Source organism: Saccopteryx leptura, chromosome 8 (assembly GCF_036850995.1).
Source record: "Saccopteryx leptura isolate mSacLep1 chromosome 8, mSacLep1_pri_phased_curated, whole genome shotgun sequence".
Taxonomy (NCBI): domain Eukaryota; kingdom Metazoa; phylum Chordata; class Mammalia; order Chiroptera; family Emballonuridae; genus Saccopteryx; species Saccopteryx leptura.
In genome coordinates, this window is record NC_089510.1 from 53,102,343 (window position 1) to 53,125,235 (window position 22,893).

Here is a 22,893-nt window from a genome sequence, read left to right on the forward strand (position 1 = left end):
TTTTAAGTGATAGGATTATTAATGTTTTCAGATGCAGCTAAATAAAAAGAAAAACTCTCCCTCAGAAGGAAGAAGGAATTGTGCCAAGCCTTAAACACTATTGTAAATTCCAGAGTCATTTTGAGGAATGGCAACATCACCAGACTAAGAGGTGGTAATACATACTTTCTGAAGAGGACTATTTTGAAGGGCATCAATGTCACAGACGATGACTTTGGTATGCTGAGTAATACCTGTCTTCCAACTCTGCAGCTCCCTCTTGGACCACACAGCAGAGCTCATTATGCCCCAGCAGGCCCAGCCCAGGGCTCCTGACCAGAGGCTTGGTGGAAGTCACGCTGCTGAGTGACAGCCCTGGTCGGAGGTAGTATCAGTCAGTATCTTGTACAGATGGAACAAAAAGTGTTGGCTAAAAGGATGATTCGGTTAGTGGTTCTCCCCCACACTCTCATGTATAAGGCTTGGGTTGCACTGGGGTGGATAATTTTTGCCTCTCACATTCTTTGATCAGAGCATTGCAATGTTTTTTACTTCTCACACTTGAACAGACTCACTGGTATTTGAGCCCTTAGGACACCCAGTGCCTGCAATAAAACAGAGACCCAGCTCCTCCTGGAGACCCACTGAGCCAAGGACATAGCGTTCTATCTATACAATGAAATGCAGATTTCCCAATAAAAGGCAAAATTCTTGACTTTGGGAGGTTGAATAGGATGGAAAAGAATTCCAGCTGGTTAAATTTATGGCACTGAAAAAAGCCTTGTCTCAGAATAATTCTTGTGTTTGAGCCCAAGATGCTGTCATCTTGCCACAGATTGTTAAAAGACTCACTCGTAGCGTGCTCTGATCCTCAACCAGTGCCCTGAAACAGTCCAAACTGGTCCATAAACACTGTGGCTCAGTCTTACTGCCTCCTCTTATGAAATTAAGAATATTTTAGCTTAACTAGTGCCAGGGCAAATGTACAGGAGGCCATATTTAGTTAAAAACTGGTTGGACTCTATGTAATTATATGTTAAGTTCATAAAAGAAATGTCAATAATCCTTCCTGCTCTACATTTGAAAGAGGAGAGCCATAAAATACTAGCTAGCTGGGCCCTGTGGTCTAACAAGTAGTCTCTGGAGCAAGACTGCGGGCTTACACCCTGGCACCATTGCTCCCAGCTATACGGCTGTGTATAAGTTTACTGGAGTCTCTGTCCCACTGATTCCTCCTCTGAAATACGGGGATACTAATAGAGCTCACCTCATAGGGTCATAGGGCAAACGAGTTAATTCAGTTAAAGTGCTGCCAGCCTCCGAGTATGTTAGTTATCATCCCTGAAAGGGAGGGTGTGGTGGAGATGAAGGGAATGCCAAAGGTCTTGAATGTCTATTACTGGTTTGACAACACATGTAGAGGGCATGTATTCATATGCTCTGCCCAAGCCACCGTTTGGTCATTTCATGTGTTTGGCCAGGTACATCTTGCACTTATCATGTACCTCTTTGTTTCTATGTCATCTCCCTAACTAGACCATGAGCTCCTGAGGGGCAGACAGTTACCTAATCTAGCATAGAGCCTGGTCCCTAGTAAACACACAATGAATACTTACTTGATTGGCTCTGCTTGCTCTTCATATGTGGAGACTAGACTCAAAATATTAATACAGTCTCCATTTAAATGGCTTTTCTAGAAGTGCAACTATTCAATAGATATGAGCAACAACACCCCTGCCTAGAGAAGGTGCCGTCCCTCCCACAGGCAGGCGTGCTCTCCTCTCACTGTCTGGGAGCTCTGTCACTCCCAGCAGGAACATCTCACCTCCCCGCTGCGGAGCTCCAGACCTTGGGGACCCCATGCAGAATCTGGGCCAGCAGTCTGTGTCCTTCCCAAGAAAGTCTTTAAGGCCAGGCTGGCTCAGCACCAGCCATCTCAACTGCCTCCTGGGCCACCTTGGGTATTTAGAAACCAGCTCCAGTACATGATCCTAGCTTCTTACTTTGACTTCCTAGCCATGTGTCCTGAAACTGCCCAGTTGTGCAGTTTAAGTTGAAGAATTCTGTGTCTCCCAAGGTCATTTGTTCATTCAGCAAGCTTCTGAGGGACAACTCTATTCCAGCTACTAATCCCATTCTTAAAATACTGTTTATTAATAAAAATTACTAACCTGACATTTTCTGAGTCTTTAATATGTGTCAGATACCATGCTGAATTAAGTTCAATGTCTAATTAAATTCATTGAGGTTGGGGTTGTCTTCATTTTGCAGATAATGAAAATAAGGCACAGAAATGAAATAACTTGCTTGAGCTCACATAGTTAGTAAGCTGCAAGGTTGGAATTAAGGCTTAAAACCTAGTTTGTTTGGCACAGGGTAGGTAGGCACTCTAATCACAGTGCTTGCTAACCCTCCCTGATCCACTTAATCTATTTCTCTTCCCTAGCTGTATGACTCTTGCTCATGTCACCCTTACCATCTCGATTTCAAAGATCGAGACTAATTATATTTTGCCTATTCCACAGGCTCTTCTTGACCAGGGTTGATGCGACATGGTACCAATCCTCTGACACTAAACAACACAGGTAAAGGTCAGGTAGGGCTTACTAAGGTCCTTTTCAGCACCCCTGCCTCCCTCCTCCCTTGCTTAGCTCCCCACTCACTACTTGGTCTTCTCTTCTTTTTCTGTCTTCTACCCACTCAGGTATCCCACAGGCTCCCCAACTCACCTCCAAACTAAACTCACCCCTTCCCAACTCCTCTGCCAGAGCTTTATACTGAGCTGCCTGGCATTCAAGTCAAAAGCCTCAGTCATCCGTGTGAGAAAGAAACAGAGCACAAGGGCTAAAAATACAGGTTCTGAGTTCAAATCCTAGGTCTGTCTCTACCAACCATAGGACTTATGAACAAATTACTTTATCCAGTTCTGTCTCAGTTTCATCATCTGCAAAATGAGGATTAAAACCAGTACCTAACAAAAAAAAAGGTATTTTTGCAACAAATGGGAAGAACTAGATTTACATAAGGGGAAAAAATCATTAGGGAAAAGTAAATTGAAATCATTTTGGGGATATTGCTACATAGCCACCAGATGGCTAAAATTAAAAAGACTAATAACAACACCAAATGGTGATGAAAATGCATTAACAACCAGACTATGATAACCATAGGAAAAAAAGAATCTTTTTTTTTTTTAAACAAATCTTTTTTTTTTTTTAATTTTTATTTTATTTATTCATTTTAGAGAGGAGAGAGGGGGGGGGGGAGGAGCTGGAAGCATCAACTCCCATATGTGCCCTGACCAGGCAAGCCCAGGGTTTCAAATCGGCGACCTCAGCATTTCCAGGTCGACGCTTTATCCACTGCGCCACCACAGGCCAGGCAAAAAAAAAAGAATCTTGAAACTCATATCACATCATACACAAAAGTTAATTTAAGATGGATGATATATCTAAACATAAAAACTAAAACTATAATGCTTTAGAAGAAAACATAAAAGATGATCTTTGTGAAATGGGGGTCAGCAATAGAAAAAAATAGATTGCAAGGAAAATGATAAATTAGACCATGTCAGATTGAAAACTTTTATTCATCAGAAGACATTGTAAAGAAAATAAATAGGATGGAGACTTGACTTGAGTGAACACAATAAATACAGTGTACAGATAATGTGCTGTAGAATTGTGCATCTGAAACCTGTATAATTCTGTTATCCAGTGTCACCCCAGTAAATTCAATAAAAAGGAAAAAAATAAAGACAAGCCACAATTAAGAAAAAAAATTGCAAATCACATATCTAACAAAGTAGTGGAATTCAGAATAAAGAATTCCTAAAAATCAATAATAAAAAGAGAAAAAGCTTTTTAAATTGACAAAATATTTAAATGGCAGTTCAGAAAGATATATAAATGGTTAATATGCAAACGAAAAAGTTCTTAGCATCATTAATCATTATGGAAAAGTAAATTGAAACCTTTCTGGGGATACTGCTACACAGTCACCAGAATGGCTAAAATTAAAAAGACTAATGATACCAGATGGTGAGGCAGATGCAGAACAACCAGACTCTAATGCAGTATTTGTGGAAATAGAAAAGTGGTACAACTGGCCCGCACTGGCAGCTTTCGACCCAGCACACAGGAGAAGCAACCATCTGCTTATCCCCCCTAACCTCTCCCCCTTCTCTCTCTCTTCCCCTCCCACAGCCAGTGGCTCCAGTGGTTACAGCATGGCCCCAGGCACTGAGGATAGCTTGGTTGGTCTGAGTGCATCAGTCTCAGGCACTAAAAATAGCTCGGTACTCAAGCATCAGCCCTAGATGGGGTTGCCAGGTAGATCCCAGTCAAGGTGCATGCAGGGGTCACTATCTCCCCACACACATTAAAAAAAAAAGGGTACAACCACTTTGATAGTTTCTTGTAAAACTAACCATAGATCTATTTTATAAACCAGCATTATTCTACTCCTATGTACTATTTACCTAACAGGAATAAAAACATACGGCTATCAAATAAAGACCTGTACAAGAATGTTGATACCGGCTTTATTTAAAATGGCCCCAAACTGAAACATCCCAGTGTCCATCAACAAATGAATGGAGAAACAGCCTCCATATAATGGACTTCTATTTGGAAAGAGAAAGAAACTAATTACTGATACATGCAACAACATGGGAGAATCTCAAAAACATTATACTGAGCAAAATTTCAAACCAAAGAGCACACACATACTGTCTGATTCCATTTATATGAAGTTCTAGGAAAGGCACAATAAATCTATGATTTAAAAATCAGAATACTGGCTGCTTCTGGAGAGTGAGGACAGAGACTGATTAGGCAAGACTATAAAGGAATTTTCTGGGATGCTGGTAATATCTAAATCTTAAAAGGGGTTCAGGTTGCATAGGAGCATGAGTTTATCAAAAGTCATACAATGAATGATACACTTAAGATTTGTGCATTTCCCTGTATGGAAATTTTACCTCAAAAGAAAAATAATGTAAACAACCACAGAATTCTAAGTATCTAGGGGGAAATGCAATTTAAGTTGGAGAATTCTGTGTCTCCAGAGGGCATTTGTTCACTCAGCAAGGTTCTCTGAAGGCCTATTCTATTCCTGCTACTAATCACATTCTTCTTTTGTTTTGTTTTACTAATCACATTCTTAAAATACTGAATATTAATACAAATTACTAACCTGCCATTTTCTGAGCTTAGAAGCAGCTCCTGCCTCCCACAACACCATTTCTTCATATGTATCTACGTACACACATAAAGACCTCCCATGGAGCCCTGTAGAGAGCAGGTGAGAACGCAGCCATTCCTAGTGTTGTCTGTACAGTCTGCTGACCAGCTCGGTCTATATCTTGCTGTAGGCACGACTAATTTTATAAGGTTTGGCTCCAACCAGTCTAGAATCTGTTGGTCTTTTTACCTTCATTAAGAATGATTGATGGGCCCTCTGACAGGCTGATAGGTCACAAGAAGTACCACCCACAGGACATGGATCACTCTCCTGGGACTAGTAGTAGCTTGTTAAATGGGAATCATTGCACTAAAAGGCTATTTGGCAATATGAAACAAAAGCAAAAAAGAGAATCATACCTTTCGACCTAGTAATGCTGTTCTTGGAATATAATTCAAGGAAATTACAACAGAAAAAAAAATAAACCATTTGGACAAAGATAATATAGCAGTATTACTCATGATAGTGGAATAAAAACTGGACATGTTAACTGTGGAACAGCTAAAAGAGCGCATTATAATACTACCTAACTTTTCTTGAGCCCTTACTATAGTATATAGCAGGCACTATGCCAAGTGCTTCATTTGGATTATCCTGTTTAGTTCTCACAAAAACCGATGGCATAACTGTATTACTCTGGTTTTAGAGATAAAGAAACCTGTTCAAGGTCACAGAGTAAGAAGAAAGTAACCTCTATTTTATGCCCTCTGCTTAGAGTAGTGACTTTACTGTGGCCCTATTAAATTAGGCAAGTTCTTTTTTTTTTTTCCTTTTCTTTTTCCAAGTGAGAGGAGGAGAGATAGAGAGACAGACTCCTGCACGTGCCCCAACCAGGATCTACCTGGCAACCTCCATCTGGGGCCAATGCTCTACCCATCTGAGGTCATGCTCAACCGAGCTATTTTTAGGGCCTGGGGTGGAGGCTCCTCGAGCCATCCTCAGCACCAGGGGCCAATGCGCTCAAACCAATCGAGCCATGGCTGCAGGAGAAGAACAGAGAGATAGAGAGACAGAAGGGGGGGGGGAAGCAGATGTTTGCTTCTCCTGTGTGCCCTGACCAGGAATCAAACCCGAGACATCCACACACTGGGCCAACACTCTACCACTGAGCCAACCAGCCAGGGTCAAGTTCTTCTTAAGTTCCTTAAGCCTTAGGCCATCAACAATAAAATGAGAACAAGAATGACATCATGCCTGACCTGTGGTGGCACAGTGGATAAAGTGCAACCTGGAACACTGAGCTTGCCCAGTCAAGGCACATAAAAGAATCAACTAGTTGATGCTTCCTTCTCCTCACTGCCCCCTGCCTTTTTCTCTCTCTCTTCTCTCTAAAATCAATATATAAAATCTTTTTAAAAAATGACATTGTAAGACTGACAAATATTAAATACAAAATGTGTGAAAACATTAAGTAAACTATAAAGCATTAACTAAATGAAAAACACAGCCACCCATTGATAACTCTGAATATTTCATGCAGCAGGAGTCGAACTGTAGTCTATTTTGCATGCCAAGTTGAACAGCTAGAACTTTATATTTTACATAGTGGAGAATTAATATTGTTTTATGACCAGGAGTATTACAAGCAGATCTAGGTCTTAATATTGTTTTAAGATAATATAATATGGCCTGACCTGTGGTGGCGCAGTGGATAAAGCGTCAACCTGGAAATGCTGAGATCGCAGGTTCAAAACCCTGGGCTTGCCTGGTCAAGGCACATATGGGAGTTGATGCTTCCAGCTCCTCCCCCCTGTTTCTCTGTCTCTCTCTCTCTCCCTCTCTCTCTCCTCTCTAAAATGAATAAATAAAATAAAAATAAATAAAGAGTATTTTAAAAAAAAAAGATAATATAATATAAAATAATCTCAGTGTAACAAAATTAGATTTCTATCTAATTGTTGATCTTCAACAAGTTTTATGAGCTCTCCAGTAAAACCTGGCCTGATTTCTTCAGAGCATGGGCAGGGTGAGCCTAGTAGCAGCACTTTCCTTAACTCACTTTGTGCAAGAGAGGCAGGAGCTTCATCCCCTGATAGCTGTACCCAGGGTTCTGGAATGTGGGAAGAGGAAAGCAGAGACCCTAGAGCACACAAAGAGGTAGGGACATTCTGATGGCATTTGGAGGGGATTCCATTTCTATCCCAGGGAACCAGGCTGAATAACAGAAGACAAAAGGGCCAAACAATCCAAGGCATCACCCAGACCTGGCAGTCAGTCCGTCCTTGCTCCAGAGCAAAATCAGAGACTCAGCCCAAGTCAACCTGCCCATCCTTCAGTGCAGAGGTATCTGAGGAGAGAGAAAGTGACCAATACTACCTCTCCATGCCCTAGTCTTCTAACAGATTGCCCCATCACATTTGCCATTCTTTTTATTTCTCTGTAGACTTGCCCACTACTCCCTGCTTAGTCCTTCAAAGTCCCTCCTCTGCTTCTTCACACCGCCACAGGAGAGAGAGTGTGGGGTTAATGTAGCCCTCACATGATGCAACACTGTACACATCTCCATTTTAGAAATGAGTTCAGAGTAGTGAAATAATTTCCCAGGGTGACCAATTTAGTAAGTCGTTGAGCCAGGATTCAAATCCAGGTCTGTTAGCTGCAAAGCCCAGACCCTTCCCACCAACTACATACCCAGCTCTTCCAATCAATGGGGAAACATAGTGAAATGGACTCCGCAGACTATCTATATAAAGTCTGTCTGATGGACCATGTCACTATGGCACTATGTGGACAACACACAGCTGACTGCAGACATGAAGGTAAGAGTGCTCACATTCAGGAGCCAGCTGGTCCGGCCCCTCCTGCTCGCCCCCCACCCCCAGGCACAAAAGGAGACTATGGCCCTGAAAAGGGGTAAGTCAAGCCCTTCCAGAACACCAGCACTTGGCTGGCATCATGATGTCTGAGTTCCTAGGCCTGGCAGCCATTGTGCCAACCACAACCCTCAAGAAAAGAAGAGAGTAATTAGAAAGCAGTGCCCCACAGACCAAACTTAAGTCATGTTTCCAAAACAGTCTCCAAAATGAAAGATCAGCTTGTGTCTACAGTGACAGCACTTGGGCCCATCTCCTCCACACAACCTCCACTTCCTCTGGGCCCCTGAGGGAACCATAAAGGGATTTAAAGAGAGGCTTCATGGACACACACAGATGTTTCAATCCAGTACAAATGCTTCCTAGCCATCCTAGTATGCCTGCTGGGAGATAAAAGTGGTCCTTTTCCTGAGAAGCTTACAGCTCGGTAACAATGCAAGCTAAGAAGCAAAGACAGGGCCAGGTACAGACCAGATGCTCTAAAACAAAGTGAAGTTTAGGCCCTAGCTGAGCAGTTCAGTTGGTTAGAGCATTGTCCCAATATGCCAGGGTAATGGGTTTGATTCTTGGTCAGGGCACAAACAAAAATCAACTAATTAATGCATATATAAGTGGACCAACAAATTGCTGTTTCTCTCTCTCCTCCCTTCCACTCTCTCTAAAATAAATAAAGGTAAATTAAAAATAAGTGAAGTTTATATAAAGATTGCAAGGCTGCTTCAACATTTGAAAACCAACCAAAGCCCATGGAAAGAGAGCCTTGAATCCAAGAAGCAAACAGAATGCTGAGTTATCTTAACCCAAACAGACCTACTCCGAGGCACATCATAATAAAATTGTCAAAAATCAATGATTCAATGTCAAAGAAAGAATCCTTAAAGCAGCTAGAGAAAAGAAGAACGTAAAATATAAGGGAAAGTCCATTAGGTTATCATAAGACTTCTCAGCAGAAACTCTAAAAGCCAGAGGAGAGTGGACCCAAACATTCAAAGTACTGAAAGAGAGAAACTGCCAGCCAAGAATACTATAGTCATCAAAATTATCCTTCAAATATGAAGAAGAAATAAAAACTTTTGCAGATACAGAGAAGCTGAGGAAATTTATCACCAGAAAACAGCCACTGCAGGAAATACTCAAGGGGGCTGTTCAACCAAACACAAAGATCAAAACAAATCAAAATGACAAGTTAGCAGCTCCTAAAAGGTCATGCTAAACACAAGGATAATCTGTGACAATAACATAAAAGGTGTGAAGATAAAGATCTGCAGTAGGAAAGGGGAATACAATGCAGGAGCACTCATAAGACAAAAAACTTTTGTACATATGAACATTTTTTTCTGAATAACCTAATGGCAAACCACTCAGGAAAAAGCCACTACTGAAATACACAACTTAAAAAAAAAGAAGAAACAGGAAAGACCTATGGAATACCACCAAACAAATACAATTGACAGAAACACAAAGGAGAAGAGCCAAACAAGACATAAAGCTACCAGAAAATAAAACATAAAATGGCTATAGGAAATCCTTAAGCACCAATAATTGCCTTAAATGTAAATGGGCTGAATTCACCAATAAAGAGGCACAGAAGAGCAGATTGAATCAAAAAGCAAAACCCAACCATATACTGCCTTCAAGAGACACATCTAAGCTGCAAGGACAAAAGTAGACTCAAAGTGAAAGGTTGGAAAACGATTCTCCAAGAAAATTAATATCCAAAGAAAAGCACATGTAGCCATACTCATATCTGACAATGCTGACTTCAAGACAACAACGATAATCAGAGACAAAGATGAACATTTCATAATGATAAAGGGGACATTGTATCAAGAAGACATAACACTTCTTAATATATATGCACGGAACCAGGGGGCACCAAAATCTAAGATATCTGCTAACTGCTCTAAAAATAGAAGCGAACAAAAACACATCATACTTGGAGATTTCAACACACCATTGATGGTTTTACATAGATCATTCAAACAGAAAATCAGTAAGTAAGTATCAGTCTTAAATGACACACTAGACCAAATGAACATAATAGATATTTACAGAACAGTTCAACCCAAAACATCAGATTACACATTCTTCTCCAGTGTGAATGGAACATTCTCAAGGACAGACCATATGTTAGGATGCAAAACTGACACGAACAAATTCAGGATGATTGAAATTATATCAAGCATATTTTCTGACCAGAGGGCTCTGAAATTAGAATTCAACTGCAAAATGGAAGTAAATAAACCCACAAAAATGTGGAAATTAAACAACATCCTTCTAAAAAATGACTGGGTTAAAGAAGAAATAAAAGCAGAGATCAAAAGATATATATAGACAAATGAAAATGACAACACTACATATCACAATTTCTGGGATGCAGCAAAAGCAGTAATAAGAGGGATGTTTATATCATTACAGGCTTATATCAAGAAACAAGAGAGATTTCATCTGACCAGGCAGTGGAGCAGTGGATATAGCGTCAGACTGGGATGTGGAGGACCCAGGTTCGAGACCCCGAGGTTGCTAGCTTGAGCGCGGGCTCATCTGGTTTGAGCAAAGCTCACCAGCTTGGACCCAAGGTCACTTGCTCGAGCAAGGGATTACTCGGTGTGCCGAAGGCCTGCGGTCAAGGCACATGTGAGAAAGCAATCAATGAACAACTAAGGTGTTGCAACGAAAAACTGATGATTGATGCTTCTCTTCTCTCTCCGTTCCTGACTGTCCCTATTTATCCCTCTCTCTGACTTTCTCTCTGTCTCTGTAAAAAAAAAAGAGAGAGAGAGAGAGAGATTTCAAGTAAAAAGTAAACAACCTAACATCACATCTTGGGGAACTAGAAAAAGAACAAAGACAGCCCAAAGTCAGCAGAAGAAAGGAAGTAGTAAAAATTAAAGAACTAAATGAAATAGAGAACAAGAAATCTATAGAAAAAATTAATACAACAAAGACCTGGTTCTTTGAAAAGAGAAATAAAATTGACAAATCCCTGGCTAGACTCACTAAGGAAGAAAGAGAAAGAACTCATAAAAACAAAATCCAAAATGAAAGAGGACAAATTATCACAGACATCACAGATATACAAAGAATCATAGTAGAATATTATGAAAGATTATATGCCACCAAATTCAACAACCTAGAGGAAATGAATAAATTCCTAGAACTATACAGTCTTCCCAGACTGAGTCACAAAGAAGTAGAAAACCTAAATAGACCTATAAGCAAGGAGAAAATAGAAACGACTATCAAAAACCTCCCCAAAATTAAAAGTCCAGGACCAGATGGCTACACTAGTGAATTCCACCAAACATTCAAAGATTTGGTACCTATCTTTCTCAAACTCCTCCAAAAAACAGAAGAAGAAACAATACTCCCTAACACATTTTATGAAGCCAACATAACCCTCATACCAAAACCTGGCAAGGACAACACAAAAAAGAAAACTACAGACTAATATCTCTAATGAATACAGATGCAAAAGTCCTAAACAAAATATTAGCAAATCAAATACAACACATTAAAAGATAATATATCATGATCCAGTGGGATTCATTCCAGGAGCACAAGGATGGTTCAACACACATAAATTGATTAATGTAATACACCACATCAACAAAACCAAGAACAAAAAATCATATAATCTTATCACTAGATACAGAAAAGGCATTTGATAAGGAAGATGAGGACTGAAAATGGATTCTGGGCTCTGGCCTCCTACATTTTTTAAAACACATATTTTTATTAGTTGGTTAACTACCAATAATTATATACTAATTATATTAATTTCCAAATTCTGTAGTAAATATTTTGCTTTACTTTATTCTCAGATTTAAATTTTTTAAAAGCCCATAAAATAAATAAATTGTATTCACATATACTAGCAATAAACTAATTAATCAGAAAACAGAATTTTAATAATGGTACCATTTACAATTGCACCAAAAATATGAAGTACATAGTCTAAGTCTAGCAAAATATTTTCAATACTTAGATGCTAAAAGCCATAGAACATTTATGAAGAAATCAAAGAAGGCTTAAGTAAAGACAGATACAGCTTAATATATTAGAGGATCCAGTATTGTTAAGATGTCAATTTTCGGCCCTGGCCCATGGCTCAGTGGATAGAGCTTTGGCCCAGTGTATGAAGCGACCATCTGCTTCTCCTCCCTCCCTTTCCCCTTCTCTCTTTCTTCCCCTCCCATAGCCAGTGGCTCTGTTGGTTCAAGCATGGTCCCAGGTACTGAGGATAGCTCAGTTGGACGGAGCTGTAGGCTCCAGATGGGGCTGCTGATTGGATCCTGGGCGAGGCAATTGCAGGAGTCTCTATCTCTCTCACCTCCTCTCACTTAAAAAAAAAATGTCAGTTCCCCCCAAACTGATCTATAGATTCAATACCATACCAATAAAACTTCCAGCAGGATTTTATATAAAAACCAATAAGATGATTTTTAAGTATACAGAAAAAGAAAAGATCTAGAATAGCCAAAACAATTTTGAAAAGGAAGAACTAAGTTGAAGGATTCACACCACCTGATTCTGAAACTTACAGTAAAGCTATAATAATCAAGAATAGTGTGGTATTGCTAATAATAATGAAGAAACTGGTAAACAATTTTGTGAATAAAATTATAACAGAAATTTTTTTTAAATTGTGTATATATTTTTTTATTTCTTTTTTTTTTTTTTTTTTCATTTTTCTGAAGCTGGAAACAGGGAGAGACAGTCAGACAGACTCCCGCATGCGCCCGACCGGGATCCACCCGGCACGCCCACCATGGGGCGACGCTCTGCCCACCAGGGGGCGGATGCTCTGCCCATCCTGGGCGTCGCCATGTTGCGACCAGAGCCACTCTAGCGCCTGAGGCAGAGGCCACAGAGCCATCCCCAGCGCCCGGGCCATCTTTGCTCCAGTGGAGCCTTGGCTGCGGGAGGGGAAGAGAGAGACAGAGAGGAAAGCACGGCGGAGGTGTGGAGAAGCAAATGGGCGCTTCTCCTGTGTGCCCTGGCCGGGAATCGAACCCGGGTCCTCCGCACGCTAGGCCGACGCTCTACCGCTGAGCCAACCGGCCAGGGCCAAATTGTGTATATTTTTAAAAAGTGCTTTTTCCTGAGAAACAAGTGATACGAACCTTACAGCCTACTACGGTAACTTGGAATCAAGAAAACATGGAATGCTATTCTCCTACCATTTTTTTTCTCTTCAGCTAGCCTGAGATGGTTTTAGTTAATTTTGAATAATCCTTCCTAATATACAAGTCAAAGAAATAATTACATAATGAAAAAACAACCAAGATTCCCAAATCTGGCTGATACTGAAAACACCTGGGGAGCTTTGTAAAAGCCGAAACTTCCTGAACCCACTCAGGTGGTGGGCTAGGGGTTAGGGAGGCATGGATTATTTTGTAAACAAGGCTCTCAAAAAGACGTTATCAGCCAGCTCTGGGACTACTGCTATGAGGAAATAGAGGCACTAAGCATGGTCCTTCTCTTGAAGTTTTTTTCAATGTAGGTAGGTATAGAAATTTTAGCATGGCCCTGGTCAGATAATTCAAATGGTTCGAGTGTCTTCCCAGTAGGCAGAGGTTGTATGTTTGGTCCCCACTCAGGGAACATACAGGAACAGATCAATGTTTCTGCATCTTTCTCTCCCTTCCTTTCTCTCTAAAATCAATAAAATTTTAAAAAATAAAATAAAGCGAATGAAAATTACACATGCAAGGTGTTGGGGAAATGGCCGTTAGGCTTGGCTTAGAGGAGATTGCGGATGGTGGATTGCCGACTGCCTGTCTGCCTGCCTACCGCTGCGAGGGGCCATTTTTGCTGTTCATTTGCCTAAGAAGCGGTTTCCCTGCCTGTCTGTTCATCCGCCGTTGCGAGACTCGATTAAACAAGAATGGTCCAATGCTTTCTGGCTACACAGTTCTGCTACTATCTGCCTGAATACAATGTGGACCTGCCTGGCCTTGGCCACCGGCATTATACAAGGTAATAAAATCCCAAAATAACAGCATAAGGAGAAAAAAAACAAAACTTTAGACTTAAAAAAATTTTTTTTATCATGAAAAGAACTGAACAAAAGATATAAGCATTCTAAAATAATATATGACTTGTCACCTTCAAAATAATTTTACAGGGACTAATTGCTATAGATGTTCATATAAGGAAGAAAACTTGAAGCTGAAGAGTTTGGAGACTGCCCCATTTAGGGGGCAGCACCTGACAGGTACTAGGAACTTAATTCATCCCATGAACAAATATTTTAGGACGGAGGACTAGTTAGTCAAAGAGGCAAGCAAAAAATATTCCAGGAAAGGGTAAACTCACAGTCAAAGGCAGAGAGGCAGGAAAGTGTAAGATGGGTACAGGGACAGTAAATTAACAAGTCTTGTTGGTTTGGAGGTTAAATTATGGAGGCCCTTGAACTTCATGTTAAGGTTGTCTTGTGGGAAGCTGGGAGCCACTGAAGGTTTCTGAAGATGGAATGACACCGTTAGACTGTGCTTTAATATTAACAAAGCAAGCAAATGTAAAATGTGTTTGTGCCACAGAGAGGCCATAGTTAATAGTCCAAGTGAGAGCCAGGGAATGTCTGGTCAGGAACAAAACAATATGAAAGTGAAATCAAGGCTCTCTCTGACTGGAATAACCAGACTGGAATGCTGGTGGCCAAGGCCAGGCAGGTTCACATTGGATTCGAGCAGACAGTAGAGAAACGGTGGAACCAGAAAGCTTTGGGGCCATTCCGTTTAATAAAGTCTCACAACAGCAGACAAGCACACAGGCAGGGGGAAATCGCTTCTCAGGCAGACAAACAGCAAGAATGGCCCCTCACAGTGGCAGGCAGGCAGGCAATCCGCCATCTGCAATCCGCAATCTTTTTTTTTTTTTTTTTTTTTGTGGCAGAGACAGAGTCAGAGAGAGGGACAGACACACAGGAAGGGAGAGAGATGAGAGATATCAATTCTTTGTTGCGGTTCCTTAGTTGTTCATTGATTGATTTCTCATATGTGCCTTGACCGGAGGGCTACAGCAGACTGAGTGACCCCTTGCTCGAGCCAGCAACCCTGGCCCCAAGCTGGTGAGCCTTGCTCAAACCAGATGAGCCCGCGCTCAAGCTGGTGACCTCGCGGTCTTGAACCTAGGTCCTCCACATCCCAGTCCAACGCTCTATCCACCGCGCCACCGCCTGTCAGGCCGCAATCTCTATGTTGAGTGCAAGCACCCATAGCCTTATATAGACCATGCACATGTGTCTCTGCCAGGTGCTTACACACTAATCAGGCAACGGGCTTGCAGCTGGTACGCCAGTGAGCAAGCCTAACACAGCTGCCCTACAATCCACCACTTTAGGGTTGCTCACCTCACAAGAGGTACATACATACCAAAAATGACAATTACAAAGGTAATCTTCACAATGTCTCCCTGAGCACTCTGCCCAGGTAGTTAACTGGAGGCCCACCTCAAACTCCCCACCCCATGGTGCCAACAAGGCCACCTGTTGTAAGTGGGGGGCCTGGAAAGTCCAGGGCCATGTCCATTGAAACCAAAAAGTGTCCTTAGTGCATCTCTGCAACTGGGTGAGAGCAGCTTCCTGGTTCAGGAGGGCCTCCAAGGTGCCATGCCGCCCCATCAGGGTCTCTCATAGTTGCAGTCCAAGATCAGTCCATGATGGACAGCTCAGCTGTCTGTGCAAATCACCTCGGTAAAGGTCCATTACAGGTAACTAGGCTCACATAGAGCCTCAGGCCTCCACACCTTCATCCCTGCCATCATGGCAGCTCTGAAGATGCTGCCCCAAGGAGGAGCACATGGCAACAGTGACCAACCTCTCCATCTCTGCTCCAGAGAGCATGATGCCACCCACCCCTATGTCCTACAATTGCAGCAAACCTACCAGGGCCTCGGTAGGTACTCTTTGCTGCTGGGTTTTTTACCTTCTGAACGACCTCTGACCAAGCCCTGAGTGTGTGGACAGCCGCTTCAGCTCGAGATTCCTCATCCTCAGAAAAGGAGCTGGAAACACCTGCTCCCACCTACTCAGAGCCACTCCACTGGCACAGCTCCATCTTCAGCTCCTGCAGCTGCCAGCTCTTGGCCTGAAGCTGAACCCACAGTTGTACCTTCAACAACTGCCACTGCCAAAGTTCAATTTCCAGGGCAAACTGCAACTCACGAAACTGCAATTCCTTCTCTCCAGTTCCAGGCACCGTTGGTGCTCTGCCTGCACCTCACACTGCAACTCTCTGACCTGGTCGGCCTCCTTCTCCAGCGCTCGCTCCAGTTCACACCAACATTGGTGCTCAGTATGCAGCTCATCCTGGAGCTTTCGACCTCGCTCTGCTTCTCACACAGAGCTCTCGGTTTCTTCTCACAGGATTATAAAAAACAGCCCACAGTCCCCATAGGGAGCCATACCAACGACTAGTCCTCTACTACCGCACCCCTCAAGGGTGGCTGCAGCTCCATACCCATCTGCTCCAAATCCTGCCGACTATGCCAGATGTAACCCTGGTGGCTGAGGCCAGGCAGGTCCACATTGGATTCAGGCAGACAGTAGAGAAACTGCAGAGCCGGAAAATTGTTGGGGCCATTTAATTTAATAAAGTCTCACAACAGCGGGCAAGCATACAGGCAGGGGAAAAGCACTTGTCAGGCAAACAAACAGCAAGAATGGCCCCTCACAGTGGCAGGCAGACAACCCGCCATCTGCAATCCTTAATCTCTCTTTTGAGCTCAAGCACCCTTAGCCTTATATAGACCATGCACATGTGCCTCTGCCAGGTGCTCATGCACTAATTAAGCAAAGGGCTTGCAGCTGGTACACCAGTGAACAAGCCTAACACAGCTGCCTCACACAGACCATTCATTCACAGGGGGAGTGGCTACCACTGGCTGGTGTCCTACGTAGCTGCCCAATCACTACAAAAACCTTGAGAACCCTCTAAAATACCACTGGTTAAAACATGAAGGGGTAGAATCAGCAGCCACTGCATTGTACCATGCCCACCAGGAGGCCCCACTGTGAAGACAGAAGCTTTTGATAGGAATAAGAGGTAAGTTACAGGATAAGGGTTGTGTTCCTCCAGGAACACCCTGAAATGATTTGTGGTCTCCTCATTAATATATATTCTACAAGGTTGGCAAGCAAGTGACTATGGAAATGATCACTAAGACAACAATTTCAAATGGGAACTTAAGTTGTAGAATGGGGAAGGAAAGGAATAGGTTCATTTTAGGCAGGTGTAGTACTTAGCTGGAAAAATGCATCAAGTTCAGGAGAAAAACTAGAATGGTTCTACCTAAGCATAAAGAGCACAACTGGAGAAGTGAGACAAGGGGAAAGCCTTTAGAATCTTTTGTTGAGCATTCCCACTCACCCCATTTGCCAGCCCTTCAGCCCAGATGTCCAAGCACCTGTGGTGTGTAAGGCAATGAGCTAAGTGTAAGGACACAAGGATGAACCATGGCCTTTGCTCTCAGGAGCTCATAGCCCAGTGGGACCCAAAGCCTCTCAACCACATCATAAGCAGAGGTAACTTGATCATCTGCCCACAGCCTCCTCAGGTAAATAAAGAGGGGTTCCTCTCTCCATTTGCAGATGCACACACAGAGACCAGGTCAGTGCTGGAGCTGACCCCAAACCATGGCCTCTTCCTGGTTTTTCACACAGCCTCAGAGAACACTCCATCTAGCCCAGCCCTAGAAAAGGAGAAGAGCGCTCCTGCCAGGGTCAGTGGAATGGCCAGAGCCTCGAACTGTCCCAAAGGGTGAAAATTCCTGTGAAGGATGGTGTATTCCAGTCAAGGCAGACCCAGAATACAGCGGCAGCCATAGGTACTGAGTGTGAACATTATTAGGTGGGAAGGGGGCTAGGACTTTAGAGGAGGTGGGATTTGTATGGAAGATACAAGGTACCTGGAGGCAAACAGATGGCAATGATCACAGAGAATCAGGCCAAATTGAGAAACATTCACCCCTGTTCCCCAGAGACCCTCAGACTAAAAAGAAACTTCAAGGACCCTGCAGAACCAGGGGGAGCATGTGATGGAACCAATGTGTATCCTTCCTCTGCCTAAGTCAGGCCTTTCCATCCCCATCCCCACCCCCCATCAGGGTGGTGTGATAAGACTGGCTGTTTCCAGTCCTGAGCATCACCACCACCCCTCCACCCCCAAATCCATTTGGCCTCGTAGACCAGGGCTTCCACCTCCGTATAATGCAGCTATCAGGTAGACTGGTCTCCTGCAGCCCTAATGCCTGCCGTTCCAGAACTGGGACATGAGCTACAATAAGTGGAGCATAAAAGGACACGGAGCTCTGGAAACCCAAAAGTCCTCCATGGAACTGGGCTTTCACTCTGCTGTAGATCTGCTTCTTACTCTTTTTGATCTAGTAAAAAATTAAAACGAAATTGTTCCAGGAATATCCTGGGCAGCCAAGGCAAAACAAGCCTGGAATGAAAACCACCCCCAAAATAAATCTCAGGACAGGCAGATCTGCATGGTTGAGAGCTCACCACAGGGTCAAAGGTGTTGCACCAGGTTCCAATAAAGGAGGAGCTGCTAGTTCTGAACACTGGAGCCAAGTGTTCCAGCCTTCCTCTCTCCTGGCCAGTGTCCACCCTCCCTTCAGGATCCTGCTCATGACTATCCTCCTCGCTCCTCATCTTTGAGGCCTTTCCTGACCACTCCAGCCCGTGAGTTTCTTGCCAGCCATCAGCTCCCTAATTGAGTCTGTACCACAGAACTTGTCCCTGGTTTCTAATTACTTCATACGTGTTAACTGCTTCCTCATATAGAACCAAAGTCTCTTGAGCACACTGCTTTTGTTTCATAACCCTCCACAGGGCTAGATGAAGAGGTCAGTAATTGATGTTTGTTGGCTGATGTATATATAAGTCATTCCTTAGGCACAGAGAATACTACTCAGTATGTAGGGTAATCACTATTCCTTCTTTTGTGCCTCTTTATATTCACATATTCATTTAATTTTTATAACCACTGTCACTGTCAGATGAGGAAACTGAAGAAATTCACAGAGGTTAAATACAATGCCCATGAACATCCAACCAGTCAGTGAATGGGATGGCTCTGAGCCCAAGTTTAATACCAAAGATCACATTTTCCCCTTGAGCTATTTCCTCCTGCCATAAATCTGAAGGAGAGCTACTCTAACTAGAAATCTCAGTCTCTGAAAACAAAAACGATAAACAGCATTCTGAACTATGAAAGGTCAAAACAGTAGGTGTTTGCTTCCCAAAAGATTGAGAAATAACTCAGGTTCTACATTAACAAACTAGCATCAGATCTGGGGGCCTGGCGTGTGGAGGAAGAAGGAAATCAAGTAGACTTGAAAGAAAATCCTCTCCTTATCCCGTGTCTTTTGTCTCTAGAGGGCTCCGCACTCGGGACCCAAAAGAAAGGGGACAGAAGTACCAACAGTGGTGAGATGGGGACAATGGGAAATTCAAGAAGCCGGATCTACACCAAAATTCCCACAGCTCCCTAGTGGGGTGCCCACTGTGAGCATTCACCCTCAGACACCCAGGGACAGGGAGCAGGAGGACAATGAAAAGGTGGTGTGAGCATCTGGAAACCCAGCATTATCCACCCCCCACCCCCAGCAATTAGCAGGGAGCAATTCTTACTGGCCCTCCTCCCACCCTGGCTGCCACTGCACATTTACCAAGGGCTGCAGCCCTGGAATACTGGGCGCATACAGCAAGGCAGAAAGGGTGCATCCTGCCTGTAGTGGCAAAAATCAAGGTCCATTTTGTAAGGAAAACTACATTTATTTGCTCAACATGTTGGCTTAAAAAAAAAAAACAAAAGCAAGAAGCCAAAACTCAATACAGAGACAGAGATTCACCTGTGGAATGGCACAGGTAGGAGAGGTGAGAGGCTCACACAGCAGACGCCAGCCCAGAACACGCACCTACCTTCCTGCGCTTCTGGGGTAGGAGGGTAGAGGAGGGAAAGGATGGGAGGGAGTCACATGGCATGGAGACTATTCCAGTGACATCTGCAATGTCTCTTCTCTGGATTACTGGCAGGATGGTTCCTTGATTCTGAGCCCACCTGCCAACCAAGTGTTCACTTGTGTGTTTTCCATGTAAATGGTCCTATCTCAGGTCCTCTGGGTGAACCTTCTGTTGGTCAGAGGAAAACGACTCAATAGGCAAGTTGGGTGAGGAACAATGTCTTCTATTGTGAACTAAGGGTTGTTTCCTAAATGTCACTCCATTTACAGAAAGGATAAGACAAGAAACTTTTAAAATGAACAGTTTCCAACCAATGTGTTGTTGGTGTGAATTGGGAAAAGGGAAGTTAGGCTTTCAAGTGGCCTAGGTGTATATTTCCAGAATACTGAGAAATGTTCTCAGAAAGATAGTAAATAAGACTCCACATGTTCATGGGTTCTCTGAACCCCTAACCCCAGGCTGGGCTGCATTCTCAAACTGCCACCTCCTGACCCTCTTAATAGGGAAAGAACCAGTAAGTCAACTAGTTCTGTTTCACAGACTCCAGACCCATATTCTGGGGGGGGGGAAAGCAAGGGGTCATTCTTATAGCCACTGAGTACACAGTGACTCCAGAGCATTCGCAATGTGGTCCTCTGAGGCTGGAGAAGACCACCCTGGCAGGAGCAAGGTCCTTCCCCTCACTCTGGCACTGCATGGGCCAGTCTCCTCTCACAAGCCTTCCCAGCAGGCTCTCCTGCAAGTGCCAGCTGGAGGCCCCTGTCCCGTAGCAACTGTATCTGTCTCAGATCCCTTCACCTCACCTCCCAGCTAGACCAGGAACTTCCCAGGGGCCTAGTCTCTGTACCTATCCCCTAAGATCTGGCCCTTGGGAAAACAGTCTCCTGATATGGGGTCAGTAAATCTCATACAAAGAAAAACGACTGCAAGTCCACATCCAGCCAATTACTGAGCATAAGAAAGCAAACACATTAATACTTCACCACTGCAGGGTGATTCTCCAAGCTCATGCCTAACGGTGTGTGAGGACCAGCATCCTTTTGTATCCTCAGTGAATGAGGGAACAGACATGCACATGCTGGTAAAAAGGCTCTTATGCAGGCCCTCAGACTACCCACTACCCAACTCCTGCACCCAGCATTCAGTCACTCCCACGCAGGGCCAACTGCCCAGACGCCTACCCTACCTGCTCTGGCTCAAGGCTCTTGGCCCACTGAGGGTGGGAGACAAAGGGCCAACCTCCCACTGGGCACCAGGAAAGAACATTCCACAGTGGCCTATGACACTGTGGGGCCAGCGGCATCACCTTCACAGTCCCAGCAGTGTGCAAGGCAGGGAAAGAGACTATGACAGTATCAGAGAAAACAGAAGGGAAGGAGGTAAAGAATTTAAGAGAGAGAGAAAAGAGGGTAAGAGAGAAAGAAAAACTTTTTCTAGTACCTGTTAGGAACACAATAAGGTTACCAGAAGCACCCACATTTTCCCCAAAGACTTGCATTGTGGATAGCTGATGCTTTGAGGTGTGAAGGACTCCCCAAATGATCCTCTCAAGTCCCCTACTTGGCAATAATTTATTGAGAGTCACACATTTTGACCAAAAGGACTGCATTAAAGCGGGAAGAATCTCCAGCCCCACTTGGAAGGGCAGGTTCACTAAGGCTGGGGAGATGGGGACACTGCACATACTCTGCTCTTTGAACCTGGGGTGAGGAGGGATGAAGAAAACCAGTGGCCTGGCACTGTGCCCTCTGCCCAGCTGTATCGCTAGCTCATCCAGCTTCCCAATTGAAAGAGCTACTTTTACCCTGTCTAGACCCCAAAGGAGTGGGGTCTTTCTCCTTCCGGTTATGATATACAGGGTACGTCCCCATCAACCAATCAAACGAAAAATCCTAGAAAACCTCTCCCCACCAGCCCATCTTCGCACCCACAATACCACTCCTAAATTCAGTCCTTTGGCTCTTGAAGAATGACAGTAACACAAGTTCCAGGGAATTCGACCTCAACACTGCCGGCTAACACCTGGGGTTTAGTTTATCCAAAACTTTCCAACCGCAATGATCTGCAAACAAGGGTCCTTCAACCATCGAATCCCAGTTGAAGCGAAGGAGGCGGAGCACGCGAGGGGCTTAAGTGAGGAGCGGCGAGTAGAGAGCAAGACGGCAACGCCCGGTGCCCAGTTTGCCTGCGACCCCGCGGCCGCCTTCACTGCTGTCCTTGGCGGTTTCACACTTGGGCTGGGAGGACCTTAAGGAGGCACCCCGGCCCGGGGGCTGCCGCCACGGAGTCCTCCTGCCTGGGGCTGGAGAGCTAGACGAGCCCACCTCTCCTCCCGGGGGGCCAGCGGCGACTCGAGCCCCTCACGTCCTTCGGATGCCGCTGAAAGAGACAACTGCGTCGCTGCGCCCAGCACCTCGCCCCCAAAGGGGACCCCCGGGCCGCTGGCGTCCCGGGCCGCCTCCCCACGCGCGCTCCGCCCCACCTCCTCGCCGCACCGGGAACCTCTCGGCAGAAGGGGAGTCAGAGGCAGGCGTCCGGGGGTCCCGACCCCGACCCCGACCCCCACCCTCGGAGGGCGACTCCCATCTGCCGCGCCGGGACAAAGCGTGGGGCGCGCTCACTCACCGCGCGGCGAAGGCGGCCCGGGAGCCGCGGCTCAGCGCTCGCTCCGCTGCCGGCTGGACCCCGCGGTGCTGGGAACCGGTGAGACGCGACCCGGGAGGGACGGAGCAGGACGAGGGTGAGCGGCCCGGAGACAGGGAGCAAGTGGGAAAGTCCCGAGCGAACGCGCGTGACAGAGAGCGACTGGGAGCACAGCGCTTCGCGGCCGGACTCAAACTGAGGACGCCGATCACACGCGCTGATTTGCATGTCATTTGC

The 22,893-nt window shown here is 44.5% G+C and overlaps 1 protein-coding gene across 2 annotated transcripts in view; it reads right to left on the reverse strand.

Moving 5' to 3' along the window:
* MYLK (myosin light chain kinase) overlaps positions 1-22,836 on the reverse strand; it is a 291,028-nt gene extending 268,192 nt beyond the window's left edge. Inside the window, exon 1 of one of the 2 annotated variants that reach the window (XM_066347834.1) lies at positions 22,639-22,836. The gene's annotated coding sequence lies outside the window, so the exon portion shown is untranslated. The remainder of the gene's footprint in view (positions 1-22,638) is intronic. The other variant, XM_066347833.1, reaches the window with a different exon arrangement.
* Positions 22,837-22,893: the final 57 nt, after the last annotated feature.